The sequence below is a fragment of the Ruditapes philippinarum genome, unplaced genomic scaffold (genome assembly GCF_026571515.1).
Source record: "Ruditapes philippinarum isolate M1 unplaced genomic scaffold, ASM2657151v2 ctg2343_1_1_1_1, whole genome shotgun sequence".
Lineage (NCBI taxonomy): Eukaryota > Metazoa > Mollusca > Bivalvia > Venerida > Veneridae > Ruditapes > Ruditapes philippinarum.
The window spans coordinates 120772-147030 of record NW_026859218.1 but is presented as its reverse complement, the minus strand read 5'-3'; the positions used below and the strand labels follow the sequence as shown (position 1 = coordinate 147030).

Sequence of the window (26259 nt, the reverse complement as noted above, 5' to 3'; positions counted from 1 at the left end):
TTTTTCAATCAATATCTAGGCTATAACCTGCATAGATATTGCCTGCACATAAAATATTGCGTGGGAGTTATCAACAATAAAAGTATGCGTGGTAGATACCCAAATCATTTTTCTCTCGCGTAATGAAATAGAAAATGACCTGTCAACATTTAACATGCCTAATATTTACATTTTCAAATAAAGAAATTCTATGAACATTTTCTCTTTGCTAACTCGACGTAGTTTAATCAAATTTATAAAAAATACAAATTTTGCGTGAATGTTACCCGAAATATAATTGTTCACATTGAAAATATCTGTTGAATTTTTGAGTGTTTGTAAAAGCTATGAGCACAGGGGTGGAAAATAAGGTATAGGCGGCAACAATTCTTTGTTCCGCGTAGGCTGCAACAGGTCTCGTATGTAAGTAAAAGGGATATAATAAAGAATTACCTGAAAAACACATGTGAAGCGAGGTTTTTAGGCCGCCATATTGTCTGTACGCGTTACCGTAAAAGTCACGTGATTCCCTACCGTGGGAACGTCCTCGAATTTTATTCATAGTAATACCATTATAGTAATGTTCTTAATAGTCCATATCCGAAGACCGACGGAAAGGGCCGAAAAGTTGTGATTGACATGTAATCAAGCGAAGGTGCACACATATGATGTTGTCGAAATTATCGTTTTCGCGTTTGTTTCTTAGGGTGACTCATTTCTTTTTAGGCAGAAAACGACTTACTCAAAGTTGTATTTTGATTGACATACTGAGGAAATATGCAATTACACTTGACTTTCAACAACTGGATATGAAACAGGAGTAGTTTATGAGGAGTAGTCCGAACAAGTTTTGTGACGGACGGACAGACAGACAGACTGACGACGGAGAAGTGATCCGTATATGTCGCCACTACTCCATAGAGGCGACACAAAAATGTAACCTGGAGCATATGTGACCGAGTGGTTAATTAATGGCGCCGACTTCAAACCACTTGCCCCTTACCACTGTGGGTTCGAATTCACCAGGACTTGGGATTCTGTCATTGGAGGAATCTATCCAGCTACCTAATGGAACGTCGGTGGTTCTATTGAGATGCCAGTTCGTGACTAAAATAATGCAAGGTTGGGCACATCAGGTCTTCCCCCAGTACGGTGTAAAACCCGCCAAAAAACACAACAAGACTGCATCATGTTGAACCATAATGTCCTTATACTGTATCATTATATATCTGCAATATCCTGCAAACTTGAGTTCATGACCTCTAGTCATTTCATAAATATTTCTCAAAACAAGCATTTCTCTTGCTAGAGGTCATTACCTATATACTTTCTCCCAGCTATTGAATCTTTTTTACAGAAAAAGTGCATAACATGTATAAAAGACATTCCAATATAAGTTGTCTCCCTTGTCACAAGAAAGATTTTTTAAGGTTTTACTTTATATACATAATGAAAATCAATGACCCCCAAGGCAGGGGCAATTTTGACCCGACGACTATAATTTGAACAATCTTGGTAGAGGTACAATAGGCATTGCCTTATGCAAAATATCTAAGCTCTATAAGGGTCATAATTTGAACAATCTTACTATATACATATAAGGAAAACCTATGAACCCGGAGCTCAGCCAATTTGGACATAAGGGGCAAAATTTGAATAACTTTGGTAGAGGACCTATAGGCGAAATTAAGTACAAAATATCAAAGTTCTAAGCCTTGTACCTTCAGAAAAGAAGAGTTTTAAGTTTTAACTATATAGATATGTACATAACGAGGACTATAATTTGAACAATCTTAGTAGAAAGCCTTAGGCAAAATATCTAATTTCTATGCCTTGTGGGTCTTTACAAGAAGATGTTTTTAATCTTTCTCATACTTTTTTTTGGTTGCCATGGTAACCAGATTCCTGCATGGAATAAAATAAAATTCTTTTAATAATTTGGAAGCCCTTTGCCCAAGGATCAATACGTCCAAGTTTGGAACTTTTGGACTGACTGTTTTTTAGGAAAAGATTTTTTAAGTTCGCTATATAATCTTTATAACAGACACACACACACACACACAGGTGGACTGCTATATGCCACCGCATTGCAGATGCTGCGGTGGCATAAAAAAAAATACCAACTCCTGTCAGATCCTATATATGCATGTATTTATTTGACTTAAAAAAATTCCATTAAGATAAAATATGTGTAATTTGCTCAATATGTCTCTTAACTTTGTGATTTACATACATTCACTATCACTTTTTCCTTTGGTAGTATATAAATAAACGCCTTACACAATAAATGCTAACTAAAATGTTTCAGTTGTCATGTGGTTACAAAGTTTATTATTCTAATTATTCAAGAACAGAATGCGACAAGCGCGGCAAGAGTGATAACTGAGTGTATACAATTACATACAATACAGTCAGACCTTGTAATTGAATTTATCATAACATAATATTTAATACAGTCAAACCGTCAATATACAATACAGTCAAACCTAGAATTATCATAGCATAAATTCAGTACAGCGAGACCTTGAATTATCATTACATTATATACAATACAGTCAAATCTTGAATTATCATAACATTATATACAATACAGTCAAACCTTGAATTATCATAACAGTATGCACAATACAGTCAAATCTTGAATTATCATAACATCATATACAATACAGTCAAACCTTGAAATACCAAAACATCATATGCAATACAGTCAAACCATGAACTATCATAACATAAATTCAATACAGCCAGACCTTGAATTATCATTACATTATATACAATACAGTCAAATCTTGAACTATCATAACATAATATACAATACAATACAGTCAAACCTTGAAATAACAAAACATTATATGTAATACAGTCAAACCATGAACTATCATAACATAAATTCAATTCAGCCAGACCTTTAACTAGAACTGCCACTATCATGGCTTGAATACCCCCGCATACCACTTTGTCAGAATCAACAGTGGCCATTTAGAGCTCAAGGACAACCTCCCTGCAAAATCTGAGGTTATGCCAGTGCATTGCTAAGTTATGTATTCTACATGCTTCAAATGTGAAAATGTCAAAATCAATAAATTGCGGACAGGACATTCTTTAGCAATTGAGAAGAAAAGCTTTTATTTGTCAAGGTCCCTGTGACCTTGACCTTTGACCCAATGACCTCAAAATCAATAGGGGTCACCTTATAGTCATGATCAACATCCATGCCAAATATGAAGACTGTGGGTCAAAGGAATCTTAAGGAGTGGACAAACTTTTTGAAGTCAAAGTCCCTATGACCTTGACCTTTGATCCAGAGTGAACTCAAAATCAAAAGGGTCATCTACTAATCATGATCAAACATCCATGCCAAATATGAAGACTGGGGGTCAAAGTAATCTAAAGTTTTTGGGGCAGACAAAAAACTTTTTAAAGTCAAATTCCCTGTGACCTTGACCTTTGACCTTGGTGACCTCAAAATCAATTAGGGGTCATCTACTAATCATGACTAACCTCCATGCCAAATATGAACTGTGGGTCAAAGGAATCTTAAGTTATTGGGCGGACAAGCTTTTTGAAGTCAAGGCCCTGTGACCTTGACCTTTTTGACCTGGTGACCTAAAATCAATAGGGGGTCATCTACTAATCATGACGTACCTCCATGCCAAATATTGAAGACTGTGGGTAAAGGAATCTTAATTTATAGGGCGGACAAGCTTTTTTGAAGTCAAGGCCCCTGTTGACCTTGACCTTTGACCTGGTGACCTCCAAAGTCAATAGGGGTCATCTACTTATCATGGACTAAACTTCATGGTCAAATATGAAGGACGTGTGGGTCAAAGGAATCTTAAGTTTTATTGGGCGGTCAAGCTTTCTGAAGTGAAGGCCCCTGTGACCTGACCTTTGACCTGGTTGACCTCAAAAATCATTAGGGGTCATGTACTAATCATGACTTACTCCATGCCAATATGAAGGACTGTGGATCAAAGGAATCTAAGTTATTGGGGGGACAAGCTTTTTTGAAGTCAAGGCCCATGTGACCTTGACCTTTGTCCTAGTGACCTCAAAATCAATAGGGATCATCTACTAAATCATGACTAACCTCCATGCCAAATATGACGACTGTAGGTCAAGGAATCTTAAGTTATTGGGCGGACAAGCTTTTTTTAAAGTCAAGGCCCCTGTGACCTTCTTGACCTTTGACCTGGTGACCTTCAAAAATCAATAGGGGTCATCTACTAATCATGACTAACTACCATGCCAAATATGAAGACTGTGGGTCAAAGGAATCTTAAGTTATAGGGCGGAAATGAAAAAACCGACGGCCGGACGGACGGCCGGACGGACAAGCTGATTCCAGTATACCCCCCTTACAACTTTGTTGTGCGGAGGTATAATTATCATAACATAATATACAATACAGTCAAACCTTGAATTATCATAACATAATATACAATACAGTCAAACCTTGAACTATCATAACATAATATACTATACAATACAGTCAAACCTTGAAATACCAAAACATTATATACAATACAGTCAAACCTTGAACTATCATAACATAATATTCCATACAATACAGTCAAACCTTGAAATACCAAAACATTATATACAATACAGTCAAACCTTGAACTATCATAACATAATATACTATACAATACAGTCAAACCTTGAAATACCAAAACATTATATACAATACAGCCAAACCTTGAATTATCATAACATAATATACACTACAGTCAAACCTTGAATTATCATTACATAATATACAATACAGTCAAACCATGAACTATCATTACATAATATACACTACAGTCAAACATTGAATTATCATAACATAATATACACTACAGTCAAACCTCAGGGTTCGAATTTAAGCTGGCATACTGGCAAAATGCCAGTTGAAATTTAATAATGCCAGTAAAAATTACTCTAGCTGGCATTTTTTTGCAAGTGACTCTTCATTTTGGACGTTTACATAATTGTTATCTTCTGAGCTAATGATGATGCTTGGCAACTGCCTGCTGCAGAAACTGATGATGTTTGCTGTGCCAGATGCAGTAACTGATGACGTTTATCTTAAAAACTTAAAAATCAATTTTTGGTTGCTCTATTTATTCATTCTGTGACTATATTTTGATGGACTTATTATAACAGCCAAACACTTTTTGTTACAGCATATCAGGGTCCAATGTAAATGCGTAGCACTTTTCTGTAAAGTGTTTATTTATTTTAATCTGAGTTTTCAGGCTGTTGGTGTAATAAAGTACAAAATATGCTAAAATTAATGAAGGTCCTAAGAAATTACATTACAAGAACAAGTTTATAACTGTACATTGTCACCAGTTGGTGTTCCTATGATCCCTAAACAATTGTTTATCATTTATAAATTAATGTGTTGAAATGTTCTTGTTTCGTTACAAGAAGATATCTGTGTTTACTAGAGATAAAGATGTTTCTGACATTCAAGCTTATTATCATTTGTCATACCAAGTGTTCAAAATACATTGTCATTGTGTATTATAATAATAATAATAAGATATGTGATCATGGGGAAATGCCAGTTGACTACCTCATATTGCCAGTTAAACATTTGATCACTTGCAAAAATCTGCAAGTAGAAAATCTTGCTAAATTCTAACCCTGAACCTTGAACTATCATTACATAATATATAATACAGTCAAACCATGAACTATCATTACATAATATACAATACAGTCAAACCTTGAATTATCATTTTTTTTTTTAAAAATTCAAAATAGTCAAACCAATTCTTAGGGTTGTAGTAAAGTTATGATTTTACCTTAATGTGAATTTGATTTGCCCTTACAACTTTTTTAAAACAGATTTCAATATCAAAATACAAAAATTTGAGCTACAAATGTACCACAAGCATAGCGCACACATCCCGGCCTGGCTCTATAATGGCAGCAAGGGCTAATCCTGTTAGATCAAGAAGGCTACTTTCTTACAAATACAATCAATTTTATCTGAAGCTTGCTCATTTCACCCCTCCCACTCTTTAAATGAATACACCCCCATTCTATTAATGAATCACAGGACATTTGCTCCCCCACCCACACTCATCAGTGAAAATGCAAATTTGGACAATTGCCCCCTCCCCCATATAATTGGAACTTCACTAGGTTGTAGTAAGAACATGACACTGAGGCAGTAATAAACAACTAAATGAGATGTTAGGAAATTCCTGTCTGTGGTAGTGTATTTGATTTAATTCACTAATTTCAAAATCTAATGAACTCTTTACCTTTCTTTATCAGACCCATCATGTTTGTCTCCCTATTTTAACTGATACACTTTGACATCTTGTGATTCACTAGTCACCAAGAGGCGATTTTCTTGTTTTATATACATTACAGAAATAGGGTTCCATATTCCATCTATGCTGCCTAAGATTTCTTCCATTGTGTTATTCTTTCTATCTACTAAAAATATATTGTGTGAGTCCCGACCACAAACAAAGTATTGACCATTTCTTCCCTCACAGACACAATAAGAATTCTGAAGTCTCTCGTGTGTAATCTTTGACAATTTCTTATTAATCATGTCAAAGACTGAGAGACCCTTTTCCCTGGTAGAAATCTACATGCAAGAGTTATAAGAACTGAAAGTTGCATGATAGATTCCCATATCATCTTCTCCATCAGACAGTAATATATGTGTTTCAATATGACAACCTTTCAGATCATAAACTGAAACACCAAATTTATAACTGTATTTGAAATAGTTCTTAATGTATTGCTTGTATCTCATTTTTTCAAACAAAAATAGTTTTTCCTTTGAAACTGATAAACCATCACAATATGCACAATTAAATGTCCATGGTGGATTTAATGGGTACCGCTTCTTCATATCATCCAAATTGCTATACATACTTAAAGACCGACTGATTAATAATGATTTTCCAACATAAACAAATGTAATTTCGTTTTGACTATCCAAAACAGCTATCTCAGTTAGTCCGACCTGGCATAAATGCCTGGCACCACTCAAATAACATTTATCTAACAAGTTATAAGTTTTATCAAGCCTAATGAGACTTCCATCTACAAGAATAATAATCTGGCCATTATCTAATATACAACTGTCTCTTCCTTTAACAGACACTTGCTTAACAAGTGATGCTTCAGGTACATGTATCTGAGAACAACTGGCTACTGTATGACCTATTTCCCTATCTCCATCACCTCTGACATTACCAAAAGCATCTATCTTACCTACAAAGGAAGCAATATCTTGATTGACTACAAAATCAATTTTGTCATACTCCCCTTTACCATTCTCATCAATGAAACTACTACTATTTACTTCTACCTCATGTGCTTTATTCAGAACTACAAACAGTTTAGCTTCATTGTCTCCCTTAAATGCATTGACCTTTTCAATATTGCTCTGAACAGCATTCAGTTTCACATCAATAGAGTCTATGTCAGTCTTTATAGCTCTTACGATTTTGTCATGTTTCTTCTGGACTTGTTGGACAGAATTTCGTTCCATCTCTTCCATTCTGGCAATGATCTGTTCCTTCATCTTGACAATTTCTTTCAAGTTTTCATCTTTTTCTTCACCCACATCTTTTATCTGCTGTAATTTTTTAGCTTTCATGGAGTTCAGCTGTTTCCGAATCCCTTCTAGCGATGTCTTTACATCATTTTTGTCCCGTCCATTCAAGATTTCTTTTGCCAGCTTTGGGATGAAGTCAGCACTCTTGCACAACCTTAAATGAAAGAATTATTTGATACAAAATTTTATGTAAACATTTGTGACAACTTACTCTATCACCGAATATACTTAAAAGTTTCTTAGGTTTAATATATACCATACATGTAGGTACCTATGGATAAAGGTACATGTAATTTCAAGGTAATTTGAAGAATGACAAAGTTTTTGGCTGGACATGATTTTTGTTAAGGAGATAGAGGCTAATATATAAGTATTGCTTCAATACTCAATTTATCAAACAAACTGAATAAAAAACAACTGACAAATCGTTGAAAACTTTATAAAATAAAAATTAAAATACAAAACTTGAGTAATAAAGAAATCAAAATATAATCAAAGTTAGAGCACACTTCTCATAACTTTTTACAGACTTTGTATCTAATTTGCCTGTACTAAAATATAACCATTTTACATAGTCAGAAATACATGTATAATAAATATATAACAAGAACTGTCGGAGGACAGTAAGGCTCGACTATTTGAAAAAGTTGTCACAAGGATGTTTTATTGAGTATACTAATGCTTACCTATGAATACATAAATTGACCGAAAAGGTTTGTTATTAAGATGTTTTATCAAGTAAATCAATGCTTTATTGTTATGAATGCATAAAATTGTCCCAAAAATAAGCTTACAAGCAAAACTTTACTACGAATTTCTAAGTTGAAGATATGTAAAACTTGCATGTAAACATTAACAAAGGGGAGATAAATCAACCTAAATGCAAGATAGAGTTATGGAATTTGGTCAGTGAAATACAATTGTGACCCTTCATGCATATGTGAAGTTTCAAATCAAATCTCTGATAGTGACTGAGATATGCAAAACTTACATGTAAACATTAACCAAGAGACTAAGTAAAAAAGGGGGAGATAAATCAGCCTAAATACATGACACAAGATAATAATTGAGATATTACACTTTACAAAAAACTTTAACCAAAATTTTTCAAGTTAAAAAGGGGAATAATTATAATTCTGTAAATATTGTAGGCAGAGTTATCCGATTTGTCAATCTGATGTACATTGTTACTATAAATAAGTATTGTAAGTTTCAATTGAGTATCCCAAGCAATAATTGAGATATTTGACTTTACAAAAACTTTAACCAACGCAGACGCGGACGCCGAGGGGCGACTACAATAGCTCTCATATTCTTCGAATAGTCGAGTTTAAAATTAAACGTTCACCTGTGATCAACAGCTATACAAACAGCACAACAGACAGTATCATGTTCTCTACAGTACATTTGAATTGGGTATCCTGCATGTTTATCGCATGCTAAACCGCTTTGAGATTGCTCAAACTGGAGCTTGCCTGATTTCACTCCAGATTTATTGTAGATTGTGTGAGTTTTGAAGCATTTGTTGTGGAATTGAACGCATACATGACAGAAGTAAGTCTGGCACTCAGCACAGAAATTCACACCGTCGATGTTTTTGCCATCATCAGAACAAGGTTTACATGCAAACTCATGAACGATGTCTGAAGATTCACTCACATCAGTACTTGGAGTGGCCATTCTTTTCCAAAACAGGACAAATTAAGACCGAAAATCTGAAAATTTAAATAAAATATATTAAAACCTTTTTGGTTAGATCTGAAATTGAATCTTCTAGAAATAAGTGTAATATATATAAGTATCATTTATTGTCGCAAAATATTATCTAATTTTGGACTGGAAAACAATTATATCAATAAAACGTAATAAAGCAGTTTTTGAAAAATCAACGTATATAATACGAGTATACACTACTACAGGGCGGCATTGAAATAAGCCGGTAATGTCTAATATACATGTATTATTGGTTAGTGTTATGTGTGTGGCTCCCCTTCCTGATCCGCACTATACATAATGTCCTTTTTTTGCAAACCGTATGTCAAATTATTTTTACACATTATATAACGACCTGGTCAATGTCTTGATCATAAAATATGTTTTCCGCTATTTTTACAACGTTTAAAAACTGCCTAAAATATCATAATTTCATTGGTAATCACAGACGGTTGCCAATTGCGATACGCTCCTGTATTAATATATTTTTAATATTTAAACACGAATGGGATCTGTTACAACCATAAAACTGGTTTTCAAACAATTTATTCATACAGTTTATGAAAAACAATGCCGTTTACCTAGCTAAAGACACTTCAGTAATCAGGTTTTATAATACTGCGCTAGACTTGCACAACGTCAAAATAAAAGCGACATATATTTAAAAGTTATGGAAGCCAGAACTACCGTTTACCATCAAGTCTCAATACATTTAATAAGATTGCAAAATATGAATAAATTATAAACATTAATATGAATTAACATGAAATAAATATGAATTAACATTCATTTAAACGTGAACGGTCACGTTAAAGATATTTGCATTATGATAACAAAATATAATGATGTCCGAAAATTACATCCTATCTGATAAATGATCACCACACTTAAAGCACCAAAATTCAAGAAAATCTTAATAACACTTCTTTCAATACGATCTACGTGGAGATTGTTTATGAAACAAACATTAAATACAGTGAAATTGCCATGAAATGTCTGTGGTTAATGCGTGTCAAGTCAAATTCGAAATCGAAAGTAGAAACCTTTTGAGACTGTTATTTTCTTCAGTTATGATTAATTATTATCAATAAACATTATGAAAAGTGATAACAATATTTAGATAAGCTCTAACGGAAGACGAAAATAAAATATCAAATAATTTACACACCTTTTGAATTTGAAGAACGTTAAAGCTGTTGGCCAAAGGGGACGTAACTGTTCTCACCGGAGGTCAGATCAACTCGTGCCCTCGTCAACTCGTCCCGTGGTTAACTCGTCCCATCATCAACTCGTCCCGTATTTTGGAGCAATTCAACCTGAACCTGTTTTCTCGTCACCTTTTTTGGTCAAGTTATAACTATTAGATAATTTTACAGATTATCACACAATAACACTGATCCAGGTTATATACCCGAGTGCTGTTTAATACAAAATAATCAACGGATCTCTAAAAGATTCTTCTACTTCTACTTCTATGTTGATCTCGTCTGTAAATCCGCTGTGCAGACATCAGCGACGAGTGGTGATGTGAAATGTGCTCCATTAAAAACGTGGGCTAAAAACCTGTCCCCCATGTGCGGCACCAGGCGTTCGAGTTAAAATAATGTGAAAACGTAGTGTGAAGTAAAATCCAACATGTTTGTACACTATACACGATTTTAATAATTTACACATATACGTATGACTGGACAGCAGTTTTAAAACTGTCCAGATTGTCCACAGTTGTGATGTTAGTTGGTAAGTTGTTCCAATAAGGTACAGTTCTTGGAAAGAATGAATGTTTGTACGCATTAAGTCTGCAGTGATAAGTGACGAACTTTACCGAGTTTGTGTATCTTGTAGATAGTTGTGGGTGGTATTCAACTGGTACAGCCACCAGGTTATTAAACACTTTATACATAAGAATTAAGTCCGCACACTGACGACGTTGTTCAAGTGTTGGCCATTTTAGGTCGTGTAGCATTGATGTTACGCTAGATGGATTGTTACGATTGAATGGTTTATTCATGACGAATCTTGCTGCGTTCCGTTGTATTTGTTCAAGTTTCTTTGATGTATTAAGTTGTTGGGGATTCCAAATTGGTGACGCATATTCCAGTTTAGGTCGAACCAAAGTTTGATAAGCTCTTTCCTTTACTGTGGTCGGGCAATGTTTTAAGTTCCGTTTGATGAAACCAAGAGTACTAGAAGCTTTTGCTGTGATTGAATCGATGTGTAGGTTGTATTTCATAGTATCTGCTAGTTCAACTCCCAGATATGGATGGTTTTTAACAACATGTAGTGATTGATTTTTCATTTTGTAGTCAAATACAGATTTGTTACGTTTATTTGTTATTGACATGGTTGCACATTTATCGACGTTAAATTCCATTTGCCAGATATTACTTCAATCAACTAAGGTGTCCAGGTCTTTTTGTAAAATATTATGATCTTCACTGGTGAGTATGGGTCTATAAATTACACAATCGTCAGCAAATAGGCGAATTGATGACTTAATATCCGAGGCGATGTCGTTAATATATAGTAAAAACAATGCAGGACCAAGCACGGTTCCCTGGGGCACGCCAGATGTTACCAGTGACGGTCTTGATGATTCTCCGTCTACTACTACTCGTTGATAACGACCGTTAAGGAATTCATTAATCCATAAGTTGGTTTCATTACATATACAATAATATTGCATTTTCACAGAGGGACGCTGATGTGACACTTTATCGAAAGCCTTAGAAAAGTCAAGCACCGCCATATCAACCTGGTGACCAAGATTAACACTACGAGCAATGTCATCTGTAGTTAATAGAAGTTGAGATTCACACGAGCGTTTAGCCCTGAACCCATGTTGGTTTTCATGAAGAATGTTCTGGCTGTCTAAATGATTCATTACTTGCGAAACTATTATGTGTTCAATCATTTTAGAAACAACTGCGGTTAAGCTTACAGGGCGGTAGTTCGATGGTTTGGTTCTGTCGCCTTTTTTGAAAATTGGTACAATGTTAGCGTTTTTCCAGTCCAATGGTACTTCAGATTTATCAATTGACTGTTGGAATAAAGACCGTATGATTGGTGCTATTTCAGTTACACATTCTTTCAAGACTATGATAGGTATTTTATCTGGCCCAGAAGCTTTCTTGGGATTAAGTCTGTTAATACACTTAACAACGCCATTTAATGTAACGTTTATCTTGGGCATCGAGCGGTATGGCGAAGATCCTTTATTTGGTAGATTGTCCAAAGATTCTTTCGTAAATACTGAACAAAATTGGTTGTTAAGCATTTCTGCCTTATGACTAGCGGATTCGGCGATTTGACCGTTGTTTTTCAATGTTCCAATGTTCACGCTGTCTTGTTTACGAGACTTTATATATTTCCAAAAGGATTTCGAAGATTTATCATTTTCTGGATCTAGAAGATTACTAATGTATTTGTAGTAGGAAGTATGTAATTTATTCCTTACAGTTTTGCGAAGGTCACTAAATTTTTTATAGTCACTTGCGTTATTACTTTTTCTTGCAATGTTATATAAGTAGCGTTTTTTCTTAATAAGCCGTTTGATATTCTTTGATAACCACGGTATGTCCGATTTCCCTTTTACAGTTTTCTTTGGTATATATTGTTCCATTGATTCTAATAATATTTGTTTAAAATTGTTCCAGTTTACATCAACTGTGTTGTTATGTATATTACGCAGAAACTCGTGTTGAAATGATAGCACACGATCTTTAATTTTCCGCCAGTCCGCTTTTCTATAATTAAACACGGTTCTCGGCGGTAGTTTGTTAATAACCGGCTTGATAAATGTTGTTACAGATAAGATATCATGGTCACTAAGCCCAATAGGTGGTCCGACTACGTGTCGTTGTATGAGTGTTGGATGGCTCGTAAAGAATAAGTCTAAAATCCTACCCTTACGTGTAGGGGTTCTGTTAATTTGTTCAATAAAACAACTTGAAGTTATATCGATTAATTTATCACAAAAAGTCTTATCCCTAGCATTTGGCAATGTACATCCGTTATCCCAGTCCACGTCTCCGAGGTTGAAATCACCCCCTAGAAATTTCTTCATATTTTTGTATGGAGAAGTACAGTTCGCTTTTAATAGTGAATTTTCAAGTTCATCTAATGTTTCTAAAGTAGCCTTTGGTTCACGGTAGAAAGATCCAACTAAAACTTGTTCGTTTTTATCGATTTTGATTTTAATCCATTTTATTTCACAGGCAGAGTCTAAATCTGAACATTCCTCAGCTTGTAAGCCAGGTCTAACCATTATAATAACACCACCGCCGCGTTTGTTCACTAATTCTGACCGATCTTTCCTGAATATTTGATATTTGTCAATAGACGGGATATTTGTTGGTAAGAGTTCAGCACTCAGATCCTCACTATTCAAATGCGTTTCAGTGCCTAAGATAACATCCGGCGCTTTACTAGCTATAATGTTGTATAACTCCGTTTTCTTATTACGAATACTCTGGAAATTTATCACTTCGAATTTCAAGTGAGACTTATTAACGTGGAGTGATTTAGAAAGTGAACGAATACTATCCACAGATGGGTTATCACTACTTGATTCCATGTCACCCAAAAATGATGATGTAAGCTCAGATTCAACACTACCGGAATGTGTTGATGTTACGTTAGAAATATGTGAAATACTTACTTACTTACTTATATTAAGTACGCTACTGCCGAGTAAACATGCCAAAATCAGCTATTTAATTTAATTTGATAACACAGAGCAAATTATAAAGTTATGTTGTAACGCAATGCGGTCCATGCTCTAATAAAAACGTTACTAGATATTAATATGTCCATGTTCTTCTTTTCTTTTTTTTAAATATTATCTCTGTGAGGGATAAACTTTTTATGTAAAGCCACCCTCTTATACAAGACATAAACAAATTATCTTTTAAATTCTCAGCACACTCGATTTTTACAATCTTAAACTTTTGATATACTGTACCGCGAACTGTCAATTAGTCAACATTGTTTTTTCAATTTTCTCCACTGTTCATAATTGATTGACTTTGGGCATACAATTTTGCTAAAAAAATCGTCACCTTTTAAAGATTTTTCATGACACATGTGTACCAACGATCACAAAACACACTTTGTATTTGTATCAGGATATATGATATCTATAAGGCACGGGGTACTTATCAATTACCAGGGTGAATAAAAACTCCCTGTGCCTAAAATCAAATTATAGTTTTATATGAAAAACCTGTCGCTCGTATGTTTAATATCAAAATTTAAATTGGAAAATAATTTTTGTATCATTATAAATATAAAATATATAACACGTGTACATTGACATGATGTAATAAATGTTTTATTTGCGATTCTTATTAATTTACATATTTTAGTAACATGCATATCAACTGATCATTAAAGTGCATTACTTTAATTTATCGCATGGTTTGGAACTTTTCCTTTGTTCTTATAACCCATTATACTCAGTACACTTCAATGAGCATTTCAAAACTGTAATGATATATAACAGTACAGTTTTTTCATTGATTCATATAGGAAAAAAACTCGACTGTTATATATCGGTCGAGATTTTTTCGCACCTTGTATATATCAATACAGTTTTTTCATAGAGGCTCCAATGGGACAGTGGAAACGACCATTCCCAGTAGCAAAAAAACATAAAATAAAAAAATGAAATCAATAACATAAAATGAAATAAATATATAAATCCAATGAAAAATATAAACAAAGATAATTAATGAAATGAAATTTACTCTCATTTAATCAAAAGGTACATCCGCTGAATGAATTATTTCCACTGAAAAAAGCCCTTTAATCTTAAATCAATCTTGGTAACAGTATAAAATCCGCCTCTTATATTGGATGTCTTTTGTTTATTTTTTTCGCGACAGCTGGAAAAACTGCCTGACGATAAATAACTGTAAAATTTGTTGTATGTAACGATGAACTGTAAATGTTCAAGTTAGATTCAAATAAAATTTCTGTTCTGTTCTGTTCTGTTCTGTTCTGTAATGTAGCTAACGATTAATTTATTTATTTGTTTCTATTACAAAAAAAGAAAACGTTATGCCATTGCGATAAAACAGTTATAGTACACGAAACGAATTAGTTACGGGGGTATAACACTGGCTGGGGCGACATCTCGGGATGTTTCTGCAAAAAAAATTGTCTCGGCCTAACGGCCTCGCAATTTTTTTTAGCAGAAACACCCCTTGATGCCGCCCCAGCCAGTGTTATACCCTCGTAACTAACTCGTTTCATGTACTATAACTATTACATAATTTTTAAAATAACTTGTAATTGACATTTCGGACCAGACAATTAAATCGGAACAGAGTTTTAATCATTTTGGACCAGATTTTGGTATATATCAGACCGTGATAGACATTTCGAACCATGAATAAGAACTTTTTTTTATCTTATGGTCATTGGACCATTAAGTTCTATGTTTTTTATCTTATGGTCATTGGACCATTAAGTTCGACTTGTACGAGCGATCTATCTGACTTAGACCACCGATAGTTTTCTCTGGTTAAGGTGAAGATTTAACATGTGTAACGGGTTTTTTTTCTCCGAGAATTACATAGGGATATCCAAATATTTCTTATTCAATCTATATGGCCTTATTGTAGGCAAAAAAAATGCACGAGAAAATGGCATAATTCATGTTCTTTCATAAGTTTTTTACTGAATACACAATCTATTGAATGATAGATAGATTTCACATTCTATCGCAAAGGTGCACTCAGAAGAAAATTGGGAAGAATTTAACATTTCTGAATGTGATAACATTATAATTTCGCAACTTGGGAGATATTGTTGTTATCATTTAAATGGTTTAATGACATAACACCGTACACTGCGCTTGGAAGCAAGACTGCTTACCGTAATGTACTCTTAGATAGAAATCATGGGCGATGAGTGGGCTTGTTGGAGAAACGGGCAGGTAACTTTTATTAAACGTTTTCCTTAATGCTTAAACAACCCTAGGGTTCAGCATATTTATTGGTTGTCCGGCTGAAGTTGAAAATTTTTTACTTGACGTATAGATTCGTTTATTTATTGTATGCTTTATATACATCCTTCATTGTTTTTTTGCGACGGACGCGCCCTCAGGCGCGTTCAGAGCTAAGTCATCTACACATGGGATTTCGTTGGCTACTATCGCGCAATGTGTCCTAAACCAATTAACAGCCCAAGAAATAGTACATGAATTTGATCCTTCAAAACTCCCATACTTTGTCTGGATATCTTAATGTCTTCCATATTAAGCCTTTTCAATTTCAAATTAAGTTATCCAAGTTAAAATATGAACGTATATTATTGATAAAAACGTTGTAGTCCCGTAGTATTATTGCGCAATATGCAAATTACTGCTGAAACGATTTACCGCTGTCGAAAAAGTAGGACAGCAAATTATACTACAATAAAGGTGTAACCTCTGAGTTCCAAGACATTATTAGTAGGAAATAAATATTTCTACATTATACAAAACATTATTATTAACAAATCAAAAGTTTTTCGTGACTCTAGGATAACTCGCGCATTAATAAAAGAAGAACTATTTTCGTGACTCATACCGCGGGTATAGCTGAATATTCAGCAGTTATTAATATATTAGATACAGTACAATGGTTAGTATAAATATCTATTTTTGAAAATGCATGTAAGACACTTTACCGCCATGTAGTCTTTCATGGTAAGGAAGTTATAATATCAGTTCTACTTCCGATTCTTGTGGTTTGTTTACATATTTTACTAGGTCATGATATGAGTTAACCTTCGCTATTCTAAAAATAGATTCTGCTTCACCTGTTCTGATTTTTGGACAGGCGATTAGGAAGTACACATTAAACATGTAATTAATAAACCAGCGGATTGTAATGCAATACTTTTAGAAATGCTATACAATTGTAAGAAGCAAACTAGTTGAAAATGGAATTTAGTGTGAAGTTGAAAAGGACAACTAAACACTGTAGTGCTTAAGTGACATTTAAATTAAAATAAAAACGATGTGCTCTGGCCTCTATATCTTTACCTTGTAAATAAAAAAAAATCTAAGAAATACACTATTAATTGCTGATGATTTTAACCAATTTTTTTTAATGAGACATATCCAAGAGAAATAAAAATACAAATGACTTATATTTTATTGTCTGTATGCCCACTATGATATAACACGAAGCAATTCTAAATATCATTCTCAAATGTATAATGTATTATGTTTGAAGTTTATTTGCCTGGATTTATTCTAGAAATATTTCGTTGATATTTTTTTTTCTATTTACATATCATTTCTTAGAATAAATCGATAAGGACACTGATTTACAAGTTTGACCAGAGTTTTTAGGCATAAATTTCATTCTGTATTTAAGTGCTTGAAATCGAAAATCTGAATTATATCAATTTGGGACACAAAATATATTGCTCTACAAATCTCGAATTAGTATGGAACAAATTTTCTCTGTTATATATTTTGTGTTTTTTTTTTTTTTTTTTTTTTTTTTTTTCTAAAAGAAGCCTTAATGTCTCTCCAGTTGCATGTCCGTCGCATTCAGTGCTGCAGCACTTTGATTTACTTCATTCATGAACTGAAAAAATATAACAAACGTCCCTCTGAAGCCTTAAAGCATAGAATTTCCTTAGCGTTGCAACCGCAGCCCAGTCACCGTTCGGAAACTCCACCCCCTTGCCCACCAGTGAAATCCCGTCTTCCCAAACCAGTAAATGTATGTACATCTACAGTGTATGCTATTAAGAGGGTGCATGGCATAATTCAGGATGCAATTAATTTTATTGAAATCACAGTGCCTGAAAATATTAGCACAAAAGCCGTCGTAAAATTTAGATACATATAATTATAACATTATATAGATTTGAATAGATAGATAAACGCATTTCACATCATTATTGCTAGTTTTTTTCTTATTAACAAATACAGTAATTATTCTTGTAAAATGATGAAATGTCGAAATAAATTGGTCAAAGGACTATTGCTATCTGTTTGTTTTTAAGAAGGGAATTACACTATTTACTTTAAAATATACATAGAAATGTTCCCCTCATAAAGCGTGCACATAACGGTTTTTCCTTTCAGTTGAATACAAACAAGATACATGTAGTTATATCAAACACTTGACTGTGATGTGTGGGACATATCAAACACTTTTAAGCCTATCTGATTGGCCGAGAGAAAACAGCTGTGGTCTAACATATTTTATGATGTTCCAAATGCAGGCAAATCAAGACCAGAAGTTTGGACATTTCAAACAAGATTTTAAAAAAATCTGACAAGCATATATTACAGTTGTTTTAATGAGCAAGGAAAATATTTATAATACATTGTAGCAGAATATATATTATTTATACAAGCTGCTGATGAGATATATGTACGGTAGAATATATAGTCTAAATGATATAAATATTACCCCGGGGCGCTAGCACTCGGCTTGTTATATTTATGCCAGCAATTAAGGCTCTATTGTATCCAGTCTGTCTGTCTGTCCGTCTGTCTTTTTGTATGTATTTATTCAAGTCCAATCGTCCTTTCAGGCACTGTGAGTACAGACCACAAGGGAAAATGTTTAACATATATACCGACTAAATAGTAAACTAGCAGACCATGGTCAGACGGCACGCATTTTCTTACTAATCTTTGTCTGCACTTGTCGTTTGCGTATAGCCATTATGCTGCTGAAGGAATATAGTGCAACTAAAAATAAATCTACATTCATGATTTAACAAAAAGTTCGTGAACCTGAAGGTGCAAAATGATCAGTTTTTAAGGGTTAATCCATAATTTTTTGAGAAACGGGGATCGAATTTTTATTTATTTATTTATATACTTTTATGGAAAATCGTGGCGCACATTAAATCTATATAATGATTTATGCTGTACTTCATCACTTGTAGATCAATTGGTATCATCCACTTTTATCAAAATATAATAAACACATGATGAATTGTTGTATAGATCTTTAATCATTATCATAATATACGAAGAATAATTATAAACAAATGCTTAGCAACAGCTCAAAGACGAAACGTTGGTTGGTTTCTTTCCAATTTTATAGTACAAAACCTGGTCTTTCAAATAATGAAAGTCCATGTAAAAGTTAAGAAAAGTTTGAGTCTACATTTAAGTAGAAATAATATAGAAAAAGTCATAAAGATAATTGAGACTACTGTTTTTTGTTAATATGTAAATTTTTAAGTCAAAAAAATTTGGTGATGATGATTGTAAAGGGAATTTATTATACGAAAATTCCACTTAAACATTTCAACACTCTTAATAGAAATATGAACAGTTCATTTTAGTCACTGAAATGTTTAAATTCATATATTTGGTAAGAAATATATTTCCATTGAACATACAGAATACATGTATGAAAACAGTATGCTGCTTGTTATTCTTTTTTGATATAATCGAATATATTGATATACGTGCAATGCTCAATATATATCTTCATCTAATCAGAAATTGTCACACGAAAAATATGTTTGCCTAATTTGCTCTCAACGACAGATTGTTTTGTACTAGATTTATTCAACAATAAGGTAACGGAGGGATTCGCGACTCCTTGAAATTTCTTTTATGTTATTTTCGTACAGTAGTTTATTCCCAAACAAACAGTATGTCCAGTGCTACGAGTAGTTTCGAGTGAATTGCGTGCGTGCAGTAATAGTAAGCAGTAAAAATCGTTCTTTCATTTATAGTAGCTGCTCAGTGAATGAAGTGTACGCAGTTAATTTATTAATGCAGAGGTTTGTGCTCAGTGTACAATATGTATGAAGTGAACACTGCTAGGTGGATGATGCTCATGCAGCGAACCGGGTTGAGTAATTAATATTAAATTAAATGCAGTTGGTCTTGTTCGGTAAATAATTTTCATAAAGTGTATGGTGCTTAGAGAACCACACATCTAATGGACGGAAGTTTGACTAATTGACTTTGTGAACAACATTCATGAACAATGCCCTGTGAAATATATTTATGCAGTAAGCGCTAACTTGCTGGTGAAAATTATTCATACATTAGAGTGCTTAGTGAAAAACATATAGTGAACAGTGCTCAGTTAATAATGGCCATGCAATGAGCAGTTCTTCGTGAATAATGACTATGCAATGGCATTTTATGTGATGCGTCCTCTTCTATTAAACAAAGGAAAGAAATAGTCCCCTTAGTTACTGGGATATAGAAGAAATGACAAAATCAGATTCCCATTTTAACAAACAGGTGATTTGTCTTTAAGGATGATAAATTGGTAATGCATAGGCCTTCAATATCAAATCTATAAATCTTACATACCAAAAGAAGTTGATCTTCAAACGCCCCTGTTTGATTCTCTACAAGTTTATCGCCATCTACACTAAATACACACTGAAAATAATGCAAAAAAATCAAGAAGTTTAATCTTCGATTTAATTATATATACGCATATATCAAATGTACATTGTATTTATATTTTCTCTTCAACTGCATCTTGTATTTAAACTGGAAAAATACCAAATTCATTCTGATAAGAATAAACTAAATAATGAATTTTATTCTCGCATATCATATAAATGAAAAATAGCAGAGAAAGAAAGGAGACATTGAACATAATCAACCCAAAGATAGAGTACTTACTCATTTAAAGCATCCCTCTGGAGCAGAAATAACAAGAGCCACCGCCGGGCGGGGGCAACGCTCGACTTTTTACTTTTTCTAAACGCAAACATAGAAAGGTTTGAACATATCTTAACGTTTCCTTTTTATAAATTTAGTTGGTCTGTCTTTTCACATTAGTTTTGTTTATCTATTTTGTATATATATATGAATAGAAACACGCAATTCTATAAATAGAAACACGCATTTTCTAAAAATAGAAACATTACGCAATTTCTAAAAATAGCAACATTACGCAATTTCTAAAAATAGAAACTTTATGCAATTTCTAAAAATAGAAACATCAATTTCTAAAAATAGAAACATCAATTTCTAAAAATAGAAACATTACGCAATTACTAAATATAGAAACATTACGCAATTTCTAAAAATAGAAACATAACGCAATTTCTGAAAAAATAAAAACATCAATTTCTAAAAATAGAAAGATTACGCAATTTCTAAAAATAGAAACATTACGCAATTACTAAAAATAGAAACATTACGCAATTACTAAAAATAGAAAAATTAGGCTATTACGCAATTTCTAAAAATAGAAAGATTACGCAATTTCTAAAAATAGAAAGATTACGCAATTTCTAAAAATAGAAACATTACGCAATTTCTAGAAACATTACGCAATTTCTAAAAATAGGAACATTACGCAATTTCTAAAATAGAAACATTACGCAATTTCTAAAAATAGAAACATTACGGAATTTCAAAAATAGAAAGCAATTTCTAAAAATAGAAATATTACGCAATTTCTAAAAATAGAATCATCATTTTTTAAAAATAGAAACATTACGCAATTTCTAAAAATAGAAACATTACGCAATTTCTAAAAATAGAAACATAACGCAATTTCTGAAAAAATAAAAACATCAATTTCTAAAAATAGAAAGATTACGCAATTTCTAAAAATAGAAACATTACGCAATTACTAAAAATAGAAACATTACGCAATTACTAAAAATAGAAAAATTACGCTATTACGCAATTTCTAAAAATAGAAAGATTACGCAATTTCTAAAAATAGAAAGATTACGCAATTTCTAAAAATAGAAACATTACGCAATTTCTAGAACATTACGCAATTTCTAAAAATAGGAACATTACGCAATTTCTAAAATAGACACATTACGCAATTTCTAAAAATAGAAACATTACGCAATTTCTAAAAATAGAAAGCAATTTCTAAAAATAGAAATATTACGCAATTTCTAAAAATAGAATCATCATTTTTTAAAAATAGAAACATTACGCAATTTCTAAAAAAAGAAACATTACGCAATTACTAAAAATAGAAACATTACGCAATTTCTTAAAATAGAAACATTACGCAATTTCTAAAAATAGAAACATTACGCAATTACTAATATAAAAATAGAAACATTACGCAATTACTAAAATAGGAAACATTACGCAATTCTAAAAATAGAAACATTACGCAATTTCTTAAAATAGAAACATTACGCAATTTCTAAAAATAGAAACATTACGCAATTACTAAAAATAGAAACATTACGCAATTTCTTAAAATAGAAACCATTACGCAATTTCTAAAAATAGAAACATTACGCAATTACTAATATAAAAATAGAAACATTACGCAATTACTAAAAATAGAAACATTACGCAATTTCTAAAAAAAATAGAAACCATTACGCAATTTCTTAAAATAGAAACATTACGCAATTTCTAAAAATAGAAACATTACGAAATTTCTAAAAATAGAAACATCAATTTCTAAAAATAGAAACATTACGCAATTACTAAAAATAGAAACATTACGCAATTACTAAAAATAGAAACATTAACGCAATTTATAAAAATAGCAACATTACGCAATTTATAAAAATAGAAACATCAATTTTTAAAAAAGAAAACATTACGCAATTTCTAAAAATAGAAACATTACGCAATTACTAAAAATAGAAACATTACGCAATTTCTAAAAAATAGAAACATTACGCAATTTCTTAAAATAGAAACATTACGCAATTACTAAAAATAGAAACATTACGCAATTTCTTAAAATAGAAACATTACGCAATTTCTAAAAATAGAAACATTACGCAATTACTAATATAAAAATAGAAACATTACGCAATTACTAAAAATAGAAACATTACGCAATTTCTAAAAATAGAAACATTACGCAATTTTCTTAAAATAGAAACATTACGCGCAATTTCTAAAAATAGAAAACATTACGAAATTTCTAAAAAATAGAAACATCAATTTCTAAAAATAGAAACATTACGCAATTACTAAAATAGAAACATTACGCAATTACTAAAAATAGAAACATTACGCAATTTCTAAAAATAGCAACATTACGCAATTTATAAAAATAGAAACATCAATTTTTAAAAAAAGAAACATTACGCAATTTCTAAAAATAGAAACATTACGCAATTACTAAAAATAGAAACATTACGCAATTTCTAAAAATATAAACATTACGCAATTACTAAAAATAGAAACATTTCGCAATTTCTAAAAAATAGAAACATTACGCAATTTCTTAAAAAAGAAACATTACGCAATTTCTTAAAATAGAAACATTATGCAATTTCTTAAAATAGAAACATTACGCAATTTCTAAAAATAGAAACATTATGCAATTTCTAAAAATAGAAACATTACGCAATTTCCATAAATAGAAACATTACGCAATTTCCATAAATAGAAACATTACACAATTTCCATAAATAGAAACATTACGCAATTCTATCAATATAAACATTACGCAATTTCTAAAAATAGAAGTTGTTGTTCTTGTTGTTGATGAAAATTCAGTAATTTAACCTTCAAGGTCAAGGTCATGAAAGACCCAAACAAATTTTGGGGGTTTAAAACAACAATTTTCCAAAATTTTTTTAAAATAAAAACCCTTTCAATAAACAAATTACAGTCATTCCCCAAAAAACAATGAAAACAAAAATTTTAAACCCTTAAAGAAACATTAATGAGTAAGGGTCAAGGTTTTTGGGAAATTTTTTTTAAAAAAAAAATTTATTTTTGAAAAAAAAAATTAATGTTAAATTTAAAACAATACTTTTCAAAAATAAAAAAAGAAACCCAGCCAATAAACCCAAAAAAAATAAAATTTTTTCAATAATTTGCCCTTTAAATCAAGGCTTTAGGGGAAGGTAAAGGCCCCGTCTAGTTTTTTTTAAGGGGAAAACCCCTGAAGAAAATTATGTTAAAATTTTAAAGAAAATCCATCAAAAATAACAAAATTTCACCCAAATAATAGCCAAAAAAATGAAAATTTCAATAATTTGACCTTCAAACTCAAGGTCATTTATGAGTGAAGGTCAAGGTCTGGCTGGTTATTTTTAAGGGATATCCTTGAAAATTATTATGTTCAAGTTTGAAGACAATCCATCCAAAAAAAAAACAAAGTTTCAACCAATAACAGCATGAACAAGCAAACATTGGACTTTTAACCTTGAAGGTCAAGGTCATTTATGGATGAAGGTCAAGGTTAGTGTGGTCTACTGAAAGGTCTTTTCCAAGGGTTGTTGTGGCCAAGTATGAAGACAATACACCAAGAAATAAAAAAAATTATGATCCAGGTACAAGTTTGCGGACGGCAACGGCAACGGCAATGGCAAACGGCAACGGCATTGGCAACGGCAACGCCGACCCGACTATAACAATACCTCTACTTTTTTTTCAAAAAAAAAAGTCGAGCAAAAAAAAAAAAAGCAAACAAAAAAAAAATTTAATAACACAAAAAACACCACTTTCAACAACACCCCCATTTTTTTACCTCGTGACGCCCCCAATAATAGAAAAACCATTTTCAACTCCACAAAAACCAAAAACAACGGGGTTCGTTTTTTTGTTTTTTCCGGGATTTATACATTTAAAAAAACGTTATCCCCTCATTTTTATATTTTGGGTGAGGGTTACTTCCGGGCCTAAATCAATTTTATTGTAAACCCTTTTTCTCGGAGTTTACCTGTCATTAGAAATGTAAATTTTTTTTTTGAGAAACAAAAGGGTTACGGGAAATCGATTTTTTTTAAATGAAATCCAGTCTTTTGGTTTAATTTTTAAAATTAAAAAATTGGGCTTTTGGGCCCATTTTTTTCTTGCCGAGTATAGAGCCCGGTCATAACCATAAAATAACATAAACCCCAAATTTAATCACACATTTTGTTTAACCCCCATTTTATAAAACAAGAACTTATTATATGCTGCATTGATTAGTTTCATTTAGAGTAAAATTGTATTTGTTTCCTAAAATTGGACTTAGAACATAAAATACTTGTATATGAACATTATCTAAAAATGATAGAGTGATTTATAAATAGCAGAAAACGGTTTTCAGTATTTAAAGCTAAAAAATATCTCCCTGGACCTGTTTACTAGTCACATTTTTGGTCAACTTATCACTATAAGATAACTAATGTTACATCACAGAGTATCATACAGGTAACACATACGAGGGCTGCCCCCAATAAGTCTGGGACAACAGTGTTTAAATACAAAATACTCAACGGACCTCTGAAAGAATTTGACTGATATGTAGCACGCTAGTGTCGAGTGAAAATGCAAACAAAATCTGCTACACGTTTTATGTAAAGCCACCCTCATATACGAGACATTAACAAATTGTCTTTTAAATTCTCAGCACACTCAATTTTTTACACTCTTAATTTTTTATATACTGCGAACTATTTCATGTATGTCTCCATAAACATTATTTTTCAATTTTCTCGGTTGTCGGCACAAATAAACGGCGCAGGCTAGCTAAAGCATGTTTACGAAAGACTGCATACAACAAACGGCCGAAGACAACAGACGGTGGAGGAGAACAATAACAACAAACAAAATAAATAAATAAATAGCATCATATGGAAAATAGTCAATGGCGGAGGGCAGTGTAAATTAACAGCAACACAAACGACAAAAAACAACACAAATCAAATGCCGAGGGCAACAAACAAGTAACTGTGGAGAAACACAAATTAACGGTGGGGCAACACGGAGAACAACACAAATAAACTGCCAAGGGCAACGTGGAAAACGACACAAATTCACGATGAGTACAACGCAATGAACGGCTGAGGATATTTTTTTTTGACAATTAATTTATAAAATTGTTTTTTCTCTTCAAGTAAAATTAATCGGTTTATTTTTTTTTATAAATTCCCCATTGTACAATAAATTTTGGTTTATGTGACAGTGTATATAAACACAGATAAATATTTAGCCCCCATGAATAAACATGGGGCAAATCTAGGAAAATTGAAAAACGATTTTTTCCACGCACATTTTACGGGGGGAGTAAACCGAAAAAACCCGGGTTTTTTTTGAAATAAAATACTACTTA

At 32.4% G+C, this 26259-nt stretch overlaps 2 protein-coding genes across 2 annotated transcripts in view; both read right to left on the bottom strand.

Moving 5' to 3' along the window:
- LOC132755644 (uncharacterized) overlaps positions 1–10526 on the bottom strand; it is a 39941-nt gene extending 29415 nt beyond the window's left edge. Inside the window, exon 1 of the mRNA XM_060746534.1 lies at positions 10437–10526. The gene's annotated coding sequence lies outside the window, so the exon portion shown is untranslated. The remainder of the gene's footprint in view (positions 1–10436) is intronic.
- Positions 1–26259, bottom strand: part of LOC132755652 (fatty acid-binding protein 10-A, liver basic-like) — a 73327-nt gene that overhangs the window by 34576 nt on the left and 12492 nt on the right. The window lies entirely within an intron of this gene.